This window comes from Stegodyphus dumicola, chromosome 4, assembly GCF_044657685.1.
Source record: "Stegodyphus dumicola isolate Sdum_Otavi_A_Nest chromosome 4, ASM4465768v1".
Lineage (NCBI taxonomy): Eukaryota > Metazoa > Arthropoda > Arachnida > Araneae > Eresidae > Stegodyphus > Stegodyphus dumicola.
Window position 1 is genome coordinate 112,113,535 of NC_140771.1, and position 16,116 is coordinate 112,129,650.

The following is a 16,116-nucleotide window of genomic DNA, read 5'->3' on the forward strand; positions in this document are numbered from 1 at the left end:
TATACGTACGTATAAAAGTTGAAAACTTTCAAACTAAGGTGGTATATATATTATTAAAGTCGCTCAATAGGCTGCGAAATTAATTAAATATTCAGGAAATAATAATTAAATCAAAATTAGATCTAATTTTGATTTAATTATTATCTTTTGAATATTTTGTATATATATATATATATATATATATATATATATAAGTTTCAATATTATTATCCCCTAAGAAATATTAAGAAAGGTAATGTAATACAAATGTATTTAAAAGTAAATACTATTGAAATGGGAAATATAAACAGCAACTTTAGCTTTCCAGTGGATTCTAGAGTTTACCTATTATGGTACATGGTGCAATCTTACCGTATGCTCCGCATCCAGCATTTATTAAAAATAATTATTCAGGACATAAAGAGATTACATTATAGTTTCAATGAAACTATCAATTCTTGCTAACCGGAGAATGTATTGTTCCGAGTGTATACTGGGGGTTCCAGAATCGGTGATTTCACTATGCAAGTGTTCATTGTAAGTTATTTTCTTTATACGCACCCATTAGCCTATATGCAACTGTTCTTGACGGTGAAATCGTGACAACCCACCGAGCCCTACAGACTACCAACTACAGAGTGGTCTGGCGCATTTTTCAAATATGGTCTTATCAGATACCACAGCAGTCCTTCAAACTGTTGATTTACGGAGTTGTTTAATTGTTGACTGCTGTTTCGATTTTCGTAGATTTCTTGGCTAAGAATTTAGCTTCAAACATTACAAGTTGATCTACAACTCGATTAAATCGTAAGTGCTCAGAATATTTCCAAAATCTCGTAGACAGAAATAGAAATAAATCATGGTTTAGACAGATTCCTCAAGTATCCAAATGGTCTAGAAAGAATACTGTCCAACTGTTCCGTCTTATATCTGGCCACGACTGCCTTCGTAAGCACCTCCAAAACATTAATGTCAATCATGGACTTGCCACATCTCTGCAAGTGTTCCTCGTGTTTCGTTCTGGAAACGTCCTAAGTTTATTAGATTTACTGATATTAATTTTCTTGTCTTTAGTTTATATTTCATTTGATGTTCAGTTGTCTTGTAATATGCCATCATAAATTTAAAAAAAAATAGTAATACTCTCAGCCTAAAATTCCCAAACTGTATCTAGCGCTCATTCATTAGACTTTAGCAGCATTAAGTTTATTACTTAACAAGTAAAAAATAAAGTTAATTTTTTCTAAATTATTTAGTTAAATTTTAAGGTTTAATCAATACGTCTAAGCCATTTTCAACAGGTAGACTTATACAGATATTTGTGAAATGATATTCTTATTAACTAGCTAAATCCTTTAGTAATCGTTTAAACGTTTATCGGTTTTTAAATTTTGACTTTATGCTCTATAGAAGATATTATATAATTAAGAAATATTTCTAAAAAATTATTTTAGCTCTTATGATTTAGAAATAAAGTTACAGTTCTCCTTCAGTTTATGGCTGGGATATGTATCATTTTTTTCCTTAAATAAAGATAAAAGTATAAATTACGTACTTGAAAATAAATAAATTCTTGTTAAGAATTAAACTTTTCTCCTTTGAGTAACATATAAAATATAAAAATGCAGAAATGATTAATTACATTTACAGTTACCATTTTGATGTAGACATAAATAAAAAGTCTAAATCCTAATGTTTAAAAAATGAGTGAATTAAGACAGTACAAATTTAAAATAAATTTCTGTCAGGAAACATAACTTATAATGTAGTGTATAGGAAAAATAACGTTAAAATTATTTATTACTTACTGTTCATTTACTATGTACTTGATAAATATTCTATAAGTTTCTTATGTTTCAAGGAATTCGAAAGCGGTGTTGGGATAATGAATAAAAAATATTCGGGGAATAATTTTGATAAAAATTCTCAAAGAGCTAATGAAATTCGAATTCTTGTCTATTCTAGAAAAACGAAAGGCTGATAAATTTAGTTAATAATTTCTCACGAAAAGAACTGTAAATATGCAGAACGTAATTAGGAAATTAATTTGACGTTAGAAGAATAATATAATTTATAATTTTATATAAAGGTACCAATCATTTAACAAAGACAAAAAAATAGAGAGGAATATTTCAGAATGATTTTCCCTCTTCATGAGAGATGTACGATATATGAATGTATGGATATGAGAAAGTATGTATTAAAAGAACGCTCACTAATGTTAAAGACGGGTTAGCAGATAGATAACACAAAACATATTCATAATCAAAGAACATGACTTCGTTATTTTTCGGCACAGGAACTGAAGTTGTCCAAATATTTGAAATATTGCATTTACAATGTTAGTATATTATTTTCATAAAAGTAGTTTCGTAGCTCTTCAGTCACTGTTGTATTTACGGAATGGATATTTATGCGCGAGCCCAAATGTTCCTCGCCAGTCCTTTTAGGGCACTTAGCAGATGAAAGTATATGCTTTTGATTTCCATTGGAAGTTTTCTTTCAATTCACAGAAAACTGACTACGTATCACTGCTCTTAAGTTACATACCACGCTAACAAATGGTGCACTTTTGTACTATATTTCATCAGTTTGTAAATGAATGTTTCATTTCTACTGAATATATCCAACTGGTTCTTTTTCTGAGATTACATGGCAATAAAAAGGAATTTGATAAATAAGGTACACTAAATTTGGTTAAAGTCTTCAGAATAATGGATTTCATACAATGAAAAAGTAGTTAAGACATATAACTTAATTCTATGCTTTTTTTGTTTTCTATAATTAATAAATTTTTAGAAAAAATAACTTTAGCTACTGTTTGAATTCTTCTTGTAACGGAAATACTTCATTTTAAATGTCATTTATAGTAGATTACAGTAGAAAATGATTATTTGCAAAATGCCATAGTTATATATCACACGCAATTATAACGTTGTAATTTTGGTGGAAGATGAAAACAATTCACGTTCTAGTCATGGCCGAACACACTGCTGCGTAGGTGATTGGGAATTGCAACATAGTGGAATGATCCGATGGAATTTTAGAAGAAGTATGACCCGCTTGATAGTTAAACATAATTTATTTTTGAATGACGAATTTCTTAACACATATCTTTATAACTTTTAGAAGACTATGGGTGCTAAACACGCCCCGTAAATTTAGATATGCAATTACATTTAAAAAAATGGCGAATAGTTAGCAGGAGCTGAACGACACGCTGTCAAGAGGCCGTCAAAAGAAAAGAGAAAGAGAGAGACTACGCAATTAATAGTTTTTTATACTAGGTAGGTGCATCTGTACAGCTAAACTGCGATTAGTTAATTTCAGGTTTTAGTTCTCTTTTTCCAGCACCGTTATGTTATTTGGAAAGATCTCGAATTTGGGAGAACAGGTGAACTTAGGGGGAAGAACATAAAATTTAGAATAAACAATTTTGAGGTTGCCGATCATTTCTTAGCATAGCCATCGTATTTTATTATATCTTACATATATACATGTGTAATTTATTATTAGAAAAGGTATTTATATATTATCTCCAAGGAAAAGAAATTTAATTAAATATTTAATAAGTATTTTTAAGTAGCTTTCCAAGTCAGTATCCAAAGTTATCTAGATCTATTGTAGTAAAAATTATACAAAATCTATTGTAGTAAAAATTATTTAAAATTTTTTAAGAAAAATCATTTGACCTTAAATATTCTAAATATTAAATTCAAAATCCAAAGTACTGAAAAAGTAGCTATTGTTATTGATCACAGATTAATTGAATCGGAACAAACCAATCTACTATCAGTTAGCAATAACCAGAAAGCGTGTTTCGTCTTTTTCAAATAAGAAACAAATTAGTAATTTTACCTACTTAAAAATACTTACTAAAGTTTTTTTCTAATAATTCATAGCATTAATTAAATTTCTTTTCTTTGACGATGATATATAAATGCCTTTTCTAATAATATTGTTTTATTACTTAGCTGCTTCAGCACAAGTCTTAGGCATTTTAAATTACTCATATTTTGTTTTTAAATACATAAAAAATATTTAAATCCAATACATATCCAAACTGGTACATGCTAATCTAAAAATAAGAAATAAATGCGTTTGCTTAAGCTAAAAACCACTGTGAAGGGTTATACTAGTCCAGAAATGAGATCAACAGTGCAATAAATGTTTGAAAAGCGCAAAAAGTTAAATGTGCAAAACTGATGCAAATGTAGAGATAAAATATGCAAAGAATTTAGATGAAAGTGGATCACTCTGTTTCTGAATTTATAATGGCACAGAATTTCTAAATTTGAAACTTTCTTAACCTCGCTCCCCACGTCGAGCGAACGAATTCCTACAGTGTATCTGCGACATTGGAAGGACTCAACTTCACTGTACGCCTGAGCGGATTTTGCAATTAAGCCTAACATGCAAAAATAATTCCTATAAAATCAGTTTTTTAAATGTAAATATTTGGATTTTTGCATATGTTACTTAAATGTTATTTTTATAATATTAACAAAGAAATCCTAATACTTAAAAGTTGAATAAAAATTCAAAATTAGTGCAATATTAGTAATAATGGTTAAATTCTCAAATTTAAATTATTTCTGTATAATAATGAAGTAAAAACTTCGTAATTTAAATATCAGTGCTTGAAATATTTTGTTGTCAGAGTTTTAAACAGCTTTCCTCATGGGAAACGTCTCTAAATTAATAACGTGCGGCGTTAATGTCGCGCGTTTACTTTGCGTGGAATAAAATGATAAATAATATTCATCACACTAATTTTAGCACTCTAAATACTCCATTCACTAAGTTTCTGCAGCATTCTGACATAATTTGCCCCCATTTAAAATTTGAAATAACACGCTCCGTTTCAGCGTATCATGCAGGACACAGTGGGCCGTCAGTGACATTTCGCTCCCGTATCACATTTGATACGGCAGGCCCACGGAAGGAAACTGCGTCGTATCATGTATAATGACTGCGAATGAAAAGCTTAAAGTGAAAGAAAGTTCCCAAACTATTTCGTATGCTAACTTCGTACTTCGTCCCCAAACTATTTCGTATTTGTGAATGAGCATTTACTCAATTCTCAACCAATCAAAAATTCGTTTAAATTCAAATAATAGCATAAAATAGATGCAAAACCTTTCATTGATTTAAATACAAAAGATGCTGGACAAACAAACTTCGAAACCAAACACAAACAATTCATAAAATAATAAACATAGCAGAATGAATTTCATATATCCTGTAACAAACTATTGAGTCGAATATTAAAAATAAAATTAAATCGTAAAAATCAGTCTAGAAACACTGCAAATATTAAATCCTTGTGTGTTGCAGCTTGCAGCGCATAACTGAATATTGGTTTTAGAAATACTTCTTTTGCATTGTATTTTTATCTATCTGTATATGGATACTTACGCAGGACAGGATACAAATAGGAAAATACACAGTAGATACACATAAAGGAGAGATGAGATTTATTATACTTGCGTTTTCATAGATGAATATTTTCTGTACTCAGAAGCAGAAAGGTCTCGTGAAAATTTACATAAACCAAAATATCATAAAATAAAGACCATTAATATATATGGGAAAATATTTTATAGCGTTTAATCTAATAAATAATGTTTTAAAATAACATACATGAAAACGAATGCTGTGATAAGCTTAATTTAATGCAAAATGGAAATACGAGTGATTTAAGTGTAGTTTTAATTCACTTTAGAAAACTGAAAAGACAGCAAACTTAATTAAAGATTGAAATGTAACGGAAGTGAGAACTGGAGCATTAAACTAAACAGTACGTGATTCGGCAGTTGTAGATTCATTGATATATCGTCAAGAGTCGAGATTTGTTGTGTGCCATGAGCAATTGAGGAGTAAACGAGTGCTTCACTTCTTAGACCAACATATTTTTCTTATCACACAGTTTTGCAAAAGCATTCCATACATCTAGAAAACAGCCTTAATGTCTTTTGTGGCGTTTTTTACAACTGCAATATTTTCTGGAACCTTTGCGTAAAACTTACGACGTTTTTTAAGTTTAATATTTTTTGATGAAAATTAAAATTTATTCTTCGGATTTCTTATGTTAATAGTTAGGATTATTAAGATTACTGAAGAGCAGTCTGTGATTTGCTTAAGAAGGAGGATGTTCTCGTGAATAATTTCTAACGGAAAATGGCTCAAAGAAGGTGTTTCGCTAGGATTTGAACTTTGGTGTAATTATCAAAATCCATAGGTTTTACCTCTTAGCCTCTGCTGGGCTTTTGTCGTAAAACGAAAAGTGACAATCCAGGTTCTCTGTAAATGAAAATTGGGCTCTCGTTCCTAAATAGTACCCACATAGCACAAAAACTCGCGGGATATGCGCACATCCTCAGGACATCCCAGAATATCCCACGAACCTCCTAAACACCTCCTCCCGAGTGCTTAATGTCACATCCCGGGATATCCTCAGGACATCCTAACAAAGTCCCATCGACAGCGTGCGGGATGTTGTTAGGATACGAACTCCTACTTACTACATCCTCGGGATATCCCACAAACCTCCTAAGCACATCCCATTATATCCTAAAAACATCCTATCTACGTCCCACCGACAGCGTATGGGACGTTATCAGGATTTGAAACACTAGTTACAATATCCCTTTAACCTCTTAAATACATACTCTCAACTGCTTAGTGTCACATCCCAGTATATATACAGAGGAAAATTCCAGTGAAAGTATGTGAAGGTGTGATGATCTAAAACCTACTTTTTTTTACACAGATAGTCTCAAATCGTTCTCTTATGGTTACTATGGAAAAATCAGAAATGTTGAAAATATTTATACAACTTATTTTGTTTTTAAATCTGAATTTGTGAATATATTAAAACTGAGCAAGGAAATTAAAATGAATTATTAATACAAAATATTAAAACTGAAAATTTTGCTTTTATTTTTAAGATATTAAAAATCTTTTTTGATCATTTTTAAACATCCAATAGCCCCCAAATTGAATTATTCATAATTAAATTATTTTACAAAATCAGTTTCTAATTTCAGTTAATTTGTATTAAAAATCGAATAATAAAATTACCCATTTAATAATCTTTACATAAATGAATCATCTTTCTTTAAAACATGTAAGGAATTTATAGTGTTTTTGATGACACTATTGGGAAATTGTTAAAAGGAATAAATTGTATTTTTAAAACTAAATCAATTCCTATCCTCAGAATAAATAAATACGTTTTCGTAAAATGAGAATGCTGCAGGCTTTTTTATATATTTAATATTTAGTTGTAAAAATTTGACATTATGTTAACAATTCTTTATATCATTCAAAAGGTAACTCAAGAAGCTCTTCTAAAATTCTTTCTGCTCACACAATTCGAAACAAGTTTACGACTGACGATATGAAGTCACATTTCAAAACTAATAGCCCTTTTAGATTAAAAAAAAAAAGTTGTGAAAATAATTTGCAATGGTTCATTGGTATTATTTTACGCAAAATTCAGCAAAATGAAATTTACCCGTTGAAATCAGCACCAAATTAAACTTTGTAAATTCTAGCGCATGTTAAAGGTTGTCTCATCCAGAATTTTATTACTAACCATTCATTTCAGAGCAAAATAAAACAGTAATTGCCATTTATATGACAATCAATATCAAAAATTTAAATCTGCATTTTACGCAACATAGAAAAACTTCAAAAGATCTACTGTTTACAATGCAATTAAGGCATTTTATTCTGCTATCAACTCTATCAATTATTAATTCCATTAAGTATATTCAGTTTACTCTTTCTGCTCAATATATGCAATGTAAAATTTTCCGTAAATTTGTTAATTCATTTTGTTTTGAGGTGAGGTTTTTATTCAACTCTCAATGTCAACGAGAATGTTTAGTTCATTTTTTATTCGGTCTCAAAAGAGAAATCAAAATACGTGGATTTATGAATCAAAATACATGAGAAATCACAGTGAGAAAAGCACTGCTACCTTAAACTGTGATTATATATAACAAATGCAGTGAATTATAGTTAAAATATTTATATTTCTGAACTATTTCATATATAACATTTTCAGTTTCGCATATGTGGCAATTTAAGAACTTTTTTATGTATACCAATTTTTTGAAATATCTGCAAAATTTTGTATTTTCAAGGAAAGCTTATTCTTTCACCTTAAGTATATAAGTAATGGTAATTTACCAGATAAAATTACTTAATGGGGAATACAGAAAAATATCTAACCACTTACCTTTGTGACTTCATCTGCAAAGAGACTAAAAAAGTAGTTCAGCTAAATCTGCTATAATAAATATTTATAATAATGCTAAATTATGCAATATCTATTAATATGACAAATTTATTTGGATGAAAAATAAACACATTCAGAAATTTATGGCACTATATTATGATTAACAGAGGAAAAACACTTTTCAAAATTCAAAATAGTTTTTATTAATCCACTTTATCACATTTTATTTGAATTCATGAAAAACAATCTTATATCCATGTATTCTTATGTATATAAGAACTCTTGATAAATTGGATCTCTGTCATTGCCTTTCACAGCACCTAAAATAATAAAAAAAAAAAAAAAAAAAACACTCACAATTACTATATGTGAATATAATTCATAATTAAATTTAAACAAATGACTATTAGAATGCAAATTAAAGGAAGCATTTAAAATATTTTAACATTTAGTACCTATAAACAGAGTAGCAATTATTTGATTTTTCGATTATAGTAAAATAAACATGGGGGATGCCTTTTAAAATTTTTTATGTCAGAAAATAAACTCAAACCACCAGCTGAATATATGAGCAGTTTTATCAATCAGCCACTGGTAGGTAACCTGGATACTGTATCAACATATAAAGTTGCCAAGATAAAGAGAGAAACAAAATTATGATAATCACATCTTACCTATTCATAAAACTATTTTAAATTTAATGTGTAGGCAAGTCCAAAAAGAGTGAGAATGAATTTATTTTGCAACACAAAGTAAAGTCTTGCAGGAGCAAAGAAAACTTGTCTCATGAGATTGGCAAGTAAAAAATAATTAACTGCATCTGGTAACATTTATCTGACAACACATAAGTAATTGTTAGCTACGTGCAGAAAATAAAATCTGATCAGGGGCGTAGCTAGAGGGGGACAAGGGGGGCATCTGTCCCGGGGTGCAGAATCCAAGGGGCGCCAAACTGATATTAGAACATTTTAGAATTAAATGTTTTCCATCCTTGGCAAGCAGTAGGGGGCGTGAAATCTTCAGTTGTCCCTGAGCACTGAAAACTCTAGCTATGACTCTGAATCTGATCATGTTAATGCAATTTTAAACTTTTGAATTTAACCGCAGAAATTTACCAAAGAAGTACTTGTAACAGTAGTAAATGAAGATGTGGCTAATCTTTACTGTATGGTACACCTTGGTTTCTGTCTGAAAAAAAATTGCAAAGTGGTATTGGTTGTTTGTGAAATGTGGAAGCCCATTGCGTCAAATAAGTTTTTCGGTAACCCTAATGTTGATAATGTTGGCGAAAGTAGCCTTTGGGGGAAAAAAAAAAAAAAAAAAAAAAAAAAAAAAAAAACTTTTTTTTTTGTCAATAAAAAGGAGTTATTTCTGCAAATATTGCCAACGTGCTGTGATAAATTTAGTTTTGGGCTACTTTTTTTAATAGTAAACCTTTTGTACGGTCCCAGGTTTTTGGTTCTTACCATTCTTTTCAATTGCTGTGTTTGGTTGCACGGTTGAAGTGGTATGGTCTTGTATTTTGAACATGCTATTTATTATTTTGGTGTGAATACCATCATTTGAGTATGTCTGAGGTGACTAAGAGACGAAAAATTTAATTGAATTGCTTACCTGGAGGATGGTGGTGGGAAGCCTAAACATATGCATGTGAAAAAAAAAGGTATGTTAAAAAAATGACGTTTCATTTATTTTTTGTCTCTGTGTGTTAATTTTTGTTAGAAGATTTGTTGTTTAATGTTTTTATGTTAGGAAATATGTATTTTTGGTAACTTATTCCTCTCTATTTGTGTATTTTTGGTTGTCTGTGTGTTAAGACAGTGGCGAATTTTTTCTGGTAACTATGATATTTTTAACTTTCTGATTTTCTTAAAGTGAAAATAGATCAATGTGTACATGGACAAAGTTAAGGCAGTGCACAATGCCCAGTTTGTGCAGTTCTCTGTTTTAATAGGTTGATGTTTACATGGACACAGAGTTTGTGTATGTCTTTGACTTCTTATTTTGGTTTTAGGTAGCGGCCACCTTGAAATTGGTGCCGATCTTGATATAAAAAAAAAAGAAACGATTCGCCAAGGGTTACAGTAGAGTAAATTTTTACCAAAGATGTTCTACCATAATCACCATTTCAGTGGTTTAAACACTAGTGGAGCAGTATGCAGAGATGAAGATTTGAGTTTTGTTTACACAGCATGATGGTTTAGGCACTCCAGCCATTACAGTGAACAAAATTATAATAAACATAGCCACAATAATTGTCTATAAATATTGATGTATAACACTGCATTAACTAATATATTTCTTATGCTAGTATATACAGAATCCTTAATCGAAGGGAAAATCAGAAGACTGTGCATGCATTTTCCTTTAACTGAAACATGGATTTGACCAAACAAATCTCAGTCTTACGGGACATGCCACACTATGCAGATAGACAGTAAAAAGTGCTTGTGTTGTTTTTATTTGTTAGAGGTATGAAATAAATATACTTCTAGATTTTAATTTTTTCTTTTCTTGTTTTACATTTGGATTACCTATCAAAAAGTAAGAAATTTTGATATTATTACAATATCGGAGTTAAAATAACAATTATTGGACATGTTAAAGTAATGAAAATTTTAAATTAGGTTAAAAAGTAACCCTTAATGTGGCATATTTTTGAATTAAACTCTGTCCCTCTTTATTAAGGACTTTAATTAACTAATTTTAAATACAGAGCTATGAATTAATTTTTTCCCTTGCATGTTATAATAACTGAATTAAAATTACTCTGATACAGTCAAAATTCCTAAATGCAAGTACATAAAATTTACTTTAGCAATTTAAAAAGATGAGACACACTGAACACGTGAATAAATTTCTATCAAAGAATAATTTATTAAATTTGGCCCATTCCATAGTAAACTTTAACCATTAGATTACATTATTACACCATGTTATCAGTTTGAAAAGCAAGTCATATGCCAGATCTTGTATGTAAAAGAAATGCACAAAATAATATACAGATTATTGAAAAATAATGTATACCAATGTTTATAGATATGATTAAATGTAACAGAAATTTACTGTCACAACCACATTTTTAAGTGAAATGTATTATTTTAACATTTTACAATATTTAAGGCATGGCACTAAATGCAACATTATGTGCCTGGATATAAGTTAGTAAATTAAAAAAAAAAAAAAAAATAATAATAATAATAATAATAATCAAAGAATTAATGTCATGAAAAATTTCAAAAACAAGCAGAATTTAATTTAGAACACCTTTAGACACTTATGATAAATAAATCTGAGAATTCTTCACCCAAAATTAAATTATAATTAACTAAAACCAGTTTGACTGACCTTCTACAAAATCCTTGAGCTGCAATTTTTTCTAGCTTGAAAACCAAATTCTTCTCCACATGGTAATAACATCTTAACCAGTTGAAATTCCTGCAGAAAGTTTGATAACACAGTAATAGAATTAATAGAATAGAAAAATTAACACAAAAGTATAGAACATCATTTAAACTTAACATTATTACAAATTTTGGTGCTTTCTGACTATCTGCAAAGCTGTGAAAATTGGCAAAATGGTTAGTTTATGGTTCATATCTACTGCTCTGTTCACAAGTAGTAATTCAAATAAGCACTTTATAAGAAACAAGAAATTTTAGGATGCACACACACAAAAATATATACATTGGGTCAATATTCACATATTTTTCATCCAATGGAATACTATTCAGAAATAAAGATTAAATATAAAGCATGTAAATACATGTGTGTGGTATGCATATTCATAGTTTGCTATTATCGTGTGCATACTCTTGCTGTTTTAGCATAAGTTGAAGCTGTGAGGGCAGATGATAAGAAAGTATCAGAATTTTTCATGTATAAGAAAAGATTGCCCTGACAATAGTATCTCAATTGTTTAGCACTGACATTTACATAGCGCATTAGAAATATATAGTAATATATGTATAATAAAAAGATAATTGCATATTATTAATTCATTTTTTTAAATGCCAAACTTTAACAATTCTTTCACATATAATTAAACAGAATTCTTTCAAACATCTAAAATCCATTCTTAACTAAAGAATAAATAATAAAACCATGTAAATTTCTTATCAAGCCCATCATTTCCAAAATGTCTACTTCTGAAAGTTCCCAGCATTTCTCAATATATTATTAAATTACTAAACTAAGCATCAATGATCGTCATGTTCACTAATGTGGCAATATCTTTCACACTTCTTTGTTACCACAAGTAACAAGTAGGCTTCAATAAATCTTTAACTGTTACATGTTACTTTTGTCTAAAATTTGTACAAATAATAAAATTAAATCAGCTCTTTATAATATGCTCAAAGAAATAATTTTGTTTGAAAATTTGTATGTTATATATTGGCCTGATTAATGATTCAGGAAATAATTCGGGTTTTCAAAGTGCTTCCAATAATTCAAATTTCAGCTTGTGTCAAAATAAAATCTATAACACAAAGATAAGCAAATTTCCTTATGAACAATGCATTTTAACATTATTCAATCACTGGCAATCACAGAGTACTGATTGCTTCAATAAGCATTACTGTAACTGTGTTATTTAAAAGACTGTAATGTTTTAATTATTTCCTTAATTAAAACATTACAGTCTTTTCCTCCTTCTAACACCAAAAGAAAACCCAGATAAGAAATATAAAAATATCAGTAAAAATAAATTATATTATTGAATGACACTTTACATTAATTACATTTATGCATATATTATTTTATTATAAATTATTTCAAAATCAAAGGGGAGAAGGGGGAGAAACTTTAATATTGACATTTCTAAAATGATATAAACATTAATCATTTAGTACAGTTTGTTATTTCAGGCAAAAAGAATTCACTTTTCTGGATAGCATTTATATTTCCATCTCACTTTCAATGAAACATCAAGAGAAATGCATATAATTTAAACACTAGTTTATTTTATTTATCAGACAGATTATGTCAACTCGAAAAAACCTATCAGTAAAATTCGGTAGTAATAATTCTGAATGTTAGGCAACTTGCAAGATTCAACAAAAATTATCAATACTTTTATTATAATGACAATACTACAGTAACATGAACATAAAATTAAACTGCATATAACTATAAAATAAGCCAGCATATAATAATGGTGCATTGGTTTCTAAAACAATGGGCTCGATGAAAAACTACATGTATTATGGTAGCTATTCATATTCTCATGTTTACTTTACATAACTAAAGTATCTAAAATACAATAAAAATGCAAACAATATTTATGAGAAAATGTTAAAAGCAATCATAAGCATTTGATTGAATGACCATATTTTGTCTTCCTGCAAGTCGAATCTTAAAATGATATGCAGTTTGAAAAATGCTTAATCCTTTTATAAAATATTCAAAATAGATTAAAAAAAGGTACTGTTCTGTTATCAGGACCGGGTTCAGAATTGTATTTATGTATGCTTGTATATTTGTATGTTTGTGTGTCTACATATACACATCTATGCACATACTTACGAACACAGGTTCATACATTTCCGATTCTGGTCCCAATAACAGAACAGTACCCCCAAAAAAACTTGAATTACAAACTAGATTAAGATAATGTTTCAACCATACATATTTTGGACAAAACAATGCAAACTCTTATTTTTATACAATTGTTCAAACTATTTAACATAAATTTATTGCTGTAATAAAATAATAAGCAATCTGATCACACATATTATTTTGAAACTGAATGCATAAACTAGACTAAAAAAAATTCAGTCATAAACATTTGGATAGCAGGGCAAATTAGATATTTGAAAAGACAGCCAGCCATTGAAATACACGTAATTCACGACAGAATGGTAACAATTCATAAAGCTGTGAAACATTTAACTGTCAAAATGACATAAATTCGAAAAGCAAAAAAAGTAAACATACAAGTATTGCAACTGAACTTACCTTTCATGCAACAAAAAATATCCATACAAGTTAACCTCATGGCGCAGCCATTTTGGATTTCGTTTCAAATCAGACAGATGTTTACGGATTTGCGGAAGAATACGAGGAACTAGTAGTTCGCCGGATGCAATGTGCAATGACGCGAAAGAATATAGTTCTGTAGAACTTCCTACATTATTCCGTAATAAACAGTACTATTTCCTAATTTTTTCTTTATCTAATTAATTAATTAATAGGGAAATAGTTAAATAATGCCGAATTCATTTTTAATGAAATGTAAAATTTTGCATGTATGGGACGACCACCTTCCGTCCAATATTTCTGAGAATATAAACAAATTTTAGAATCTGAGAGTATCAGTAAATAAATATATAGAATATCGCCTCTCAAACGACCACTTCTGAAAGTGACCAATATAAATAAATATTGATATTAAGCATTATTTCTATAAGACGACCATCTCTATATAAGACCAAAGTTTCTAGAATCTTGGATAGTCATCGGAGATGTATCTTTACTGCGAAATTATCGCACGACTGTAATTCAATATCAATAACAGATAGCGCGATTGAAAAACATTTTCTGTCCTGTAATTAGAGGAAAAAAATTTTCCTTATGAGGTATTTCTCCCGCTTTCCTTGCGTGCCTTCGTGGTGTAATAGTTCTGCACGCTGGGCCGGTATTTCAGAGGTCCGTGGTTCGATTCACGGCGAAGTGGGTTGCTAATTTTTCATCTCTACGGCTTCCCAAAAAAATCCTAATGTCTTTACAGTGGCGCCCGAATTAAAAAGGTGTTGGATGAGGTATATCCACACCCAGGATTTAGTGATTGGATCCCCTTAAAAAAAAAGTCGGTTTTTAAAAAGAGAAGTAATATAAGGTATTTCTCCCGCTTTCCTAGCGTGTTTTCGGCCCACCAGCGGCCGAGCGGTAAAGTCGCTGAACCCTGGTAGTGCGATCCGAGGTTCGAATCCTGCGAACGGGCTGCATATTTCACAAGTGCACATCAGCGTAGCCACTGAGGGAGGGGTTTCGAAAATGGACCAATGAGCTTCTTTCTCTTGTGACGCTGAATCTTCGTGCATGTGAACGTATGTTGTTTACGTTTTAATTTGCATTTGTTTCGCAGTTATAAATGTATTGCGTAATAGTAGAAAATCTCATAGTGCTTTCGTTTCATGAGTTTAATGAATCGCTGACATTTCACTTTCGCGATTTTTACCACTCATTGATATTTGGATTGATGTTCGCTGCATATTATCGCTCTTTACATCGAGAAAATTACTCAGACTACAATTAGCCTCGAGTATTATGCATTTACTAATAAATGTGAATTAAGAGACCATGAATATGTGTATAGTTTTTTTTTATTTTTTATTGAGTGTAAGAATACATATTTTGTATGATCTGATCACTGTTCCACTGTTAACATTAAAAGTTATATGTGAATAAATTGAATATATTCGTTGTGAATAAATAAATTAATTTTGTTTGATGAGTATTTCTTGTGTAGGCAGTATATTTAAGAGTAAGCAGTTATTAAATATGAAATTTAACACACTAAATGCTAATTAGTGAATTACGAATGCAAATTAGTGAAGTGAATGAATGAATAAAACTTTGAATAAAATTATGCATTGGCTATTATTATAGAACATCTTTTTTATATAGACTGCAATAAAAAGTGCTGACTTCTATTTACATATATAACTAGTGTAAATATTTTTCTCATATGCATAGTTTTATGTAAAGATAGCATTTGGGCTCAGATGGGTATCGCATATTTCTTTCGTCTTATTTATCACTTTAATAAGTAATATTTGGCATGAATATTTTTGCGGAGTATCCAACATGTGTTTGTATTTATTTCAAATTCTTTCAACCAGGTCGTGAAATCTTCCCAATTACTTATATTTGATCTAACTTCGCAA

The 16,116-nt window shown here is 29.7% G+C and overlaps 1 protein-coding gene and 1 long non-coding RNA gene across 6 annotated transcripts in view; both read right to left on the reverse strand.

Moving 5' to 3' along the window:
• The window catches only part of LOC118187717 (neural cell adhesion molecule 2-like), a 1,091,694-nt gene that overhangs the window by 852,912 nt on the left and 222,666 nt on the right, over positions 1 to 16,116 (reverse strand). The gene's annotated exons all lie outside the window — the stretch shown is intronic.
• Positions 8,416 to 14,251, reverse strand: LOC146997642 (uncharacterized). Its single transcript, XR_015040508.1, has 3 exons — positions 14,186 to 14,251; positions 11,576 to 11,665; positions 8,416 to 8,547 (listed from the first exon to the last, which is right to left on the reverse strand). It is a non-coding gene; the product is annotated as an uncharacterized LOC146997642 (long non-coding RNA).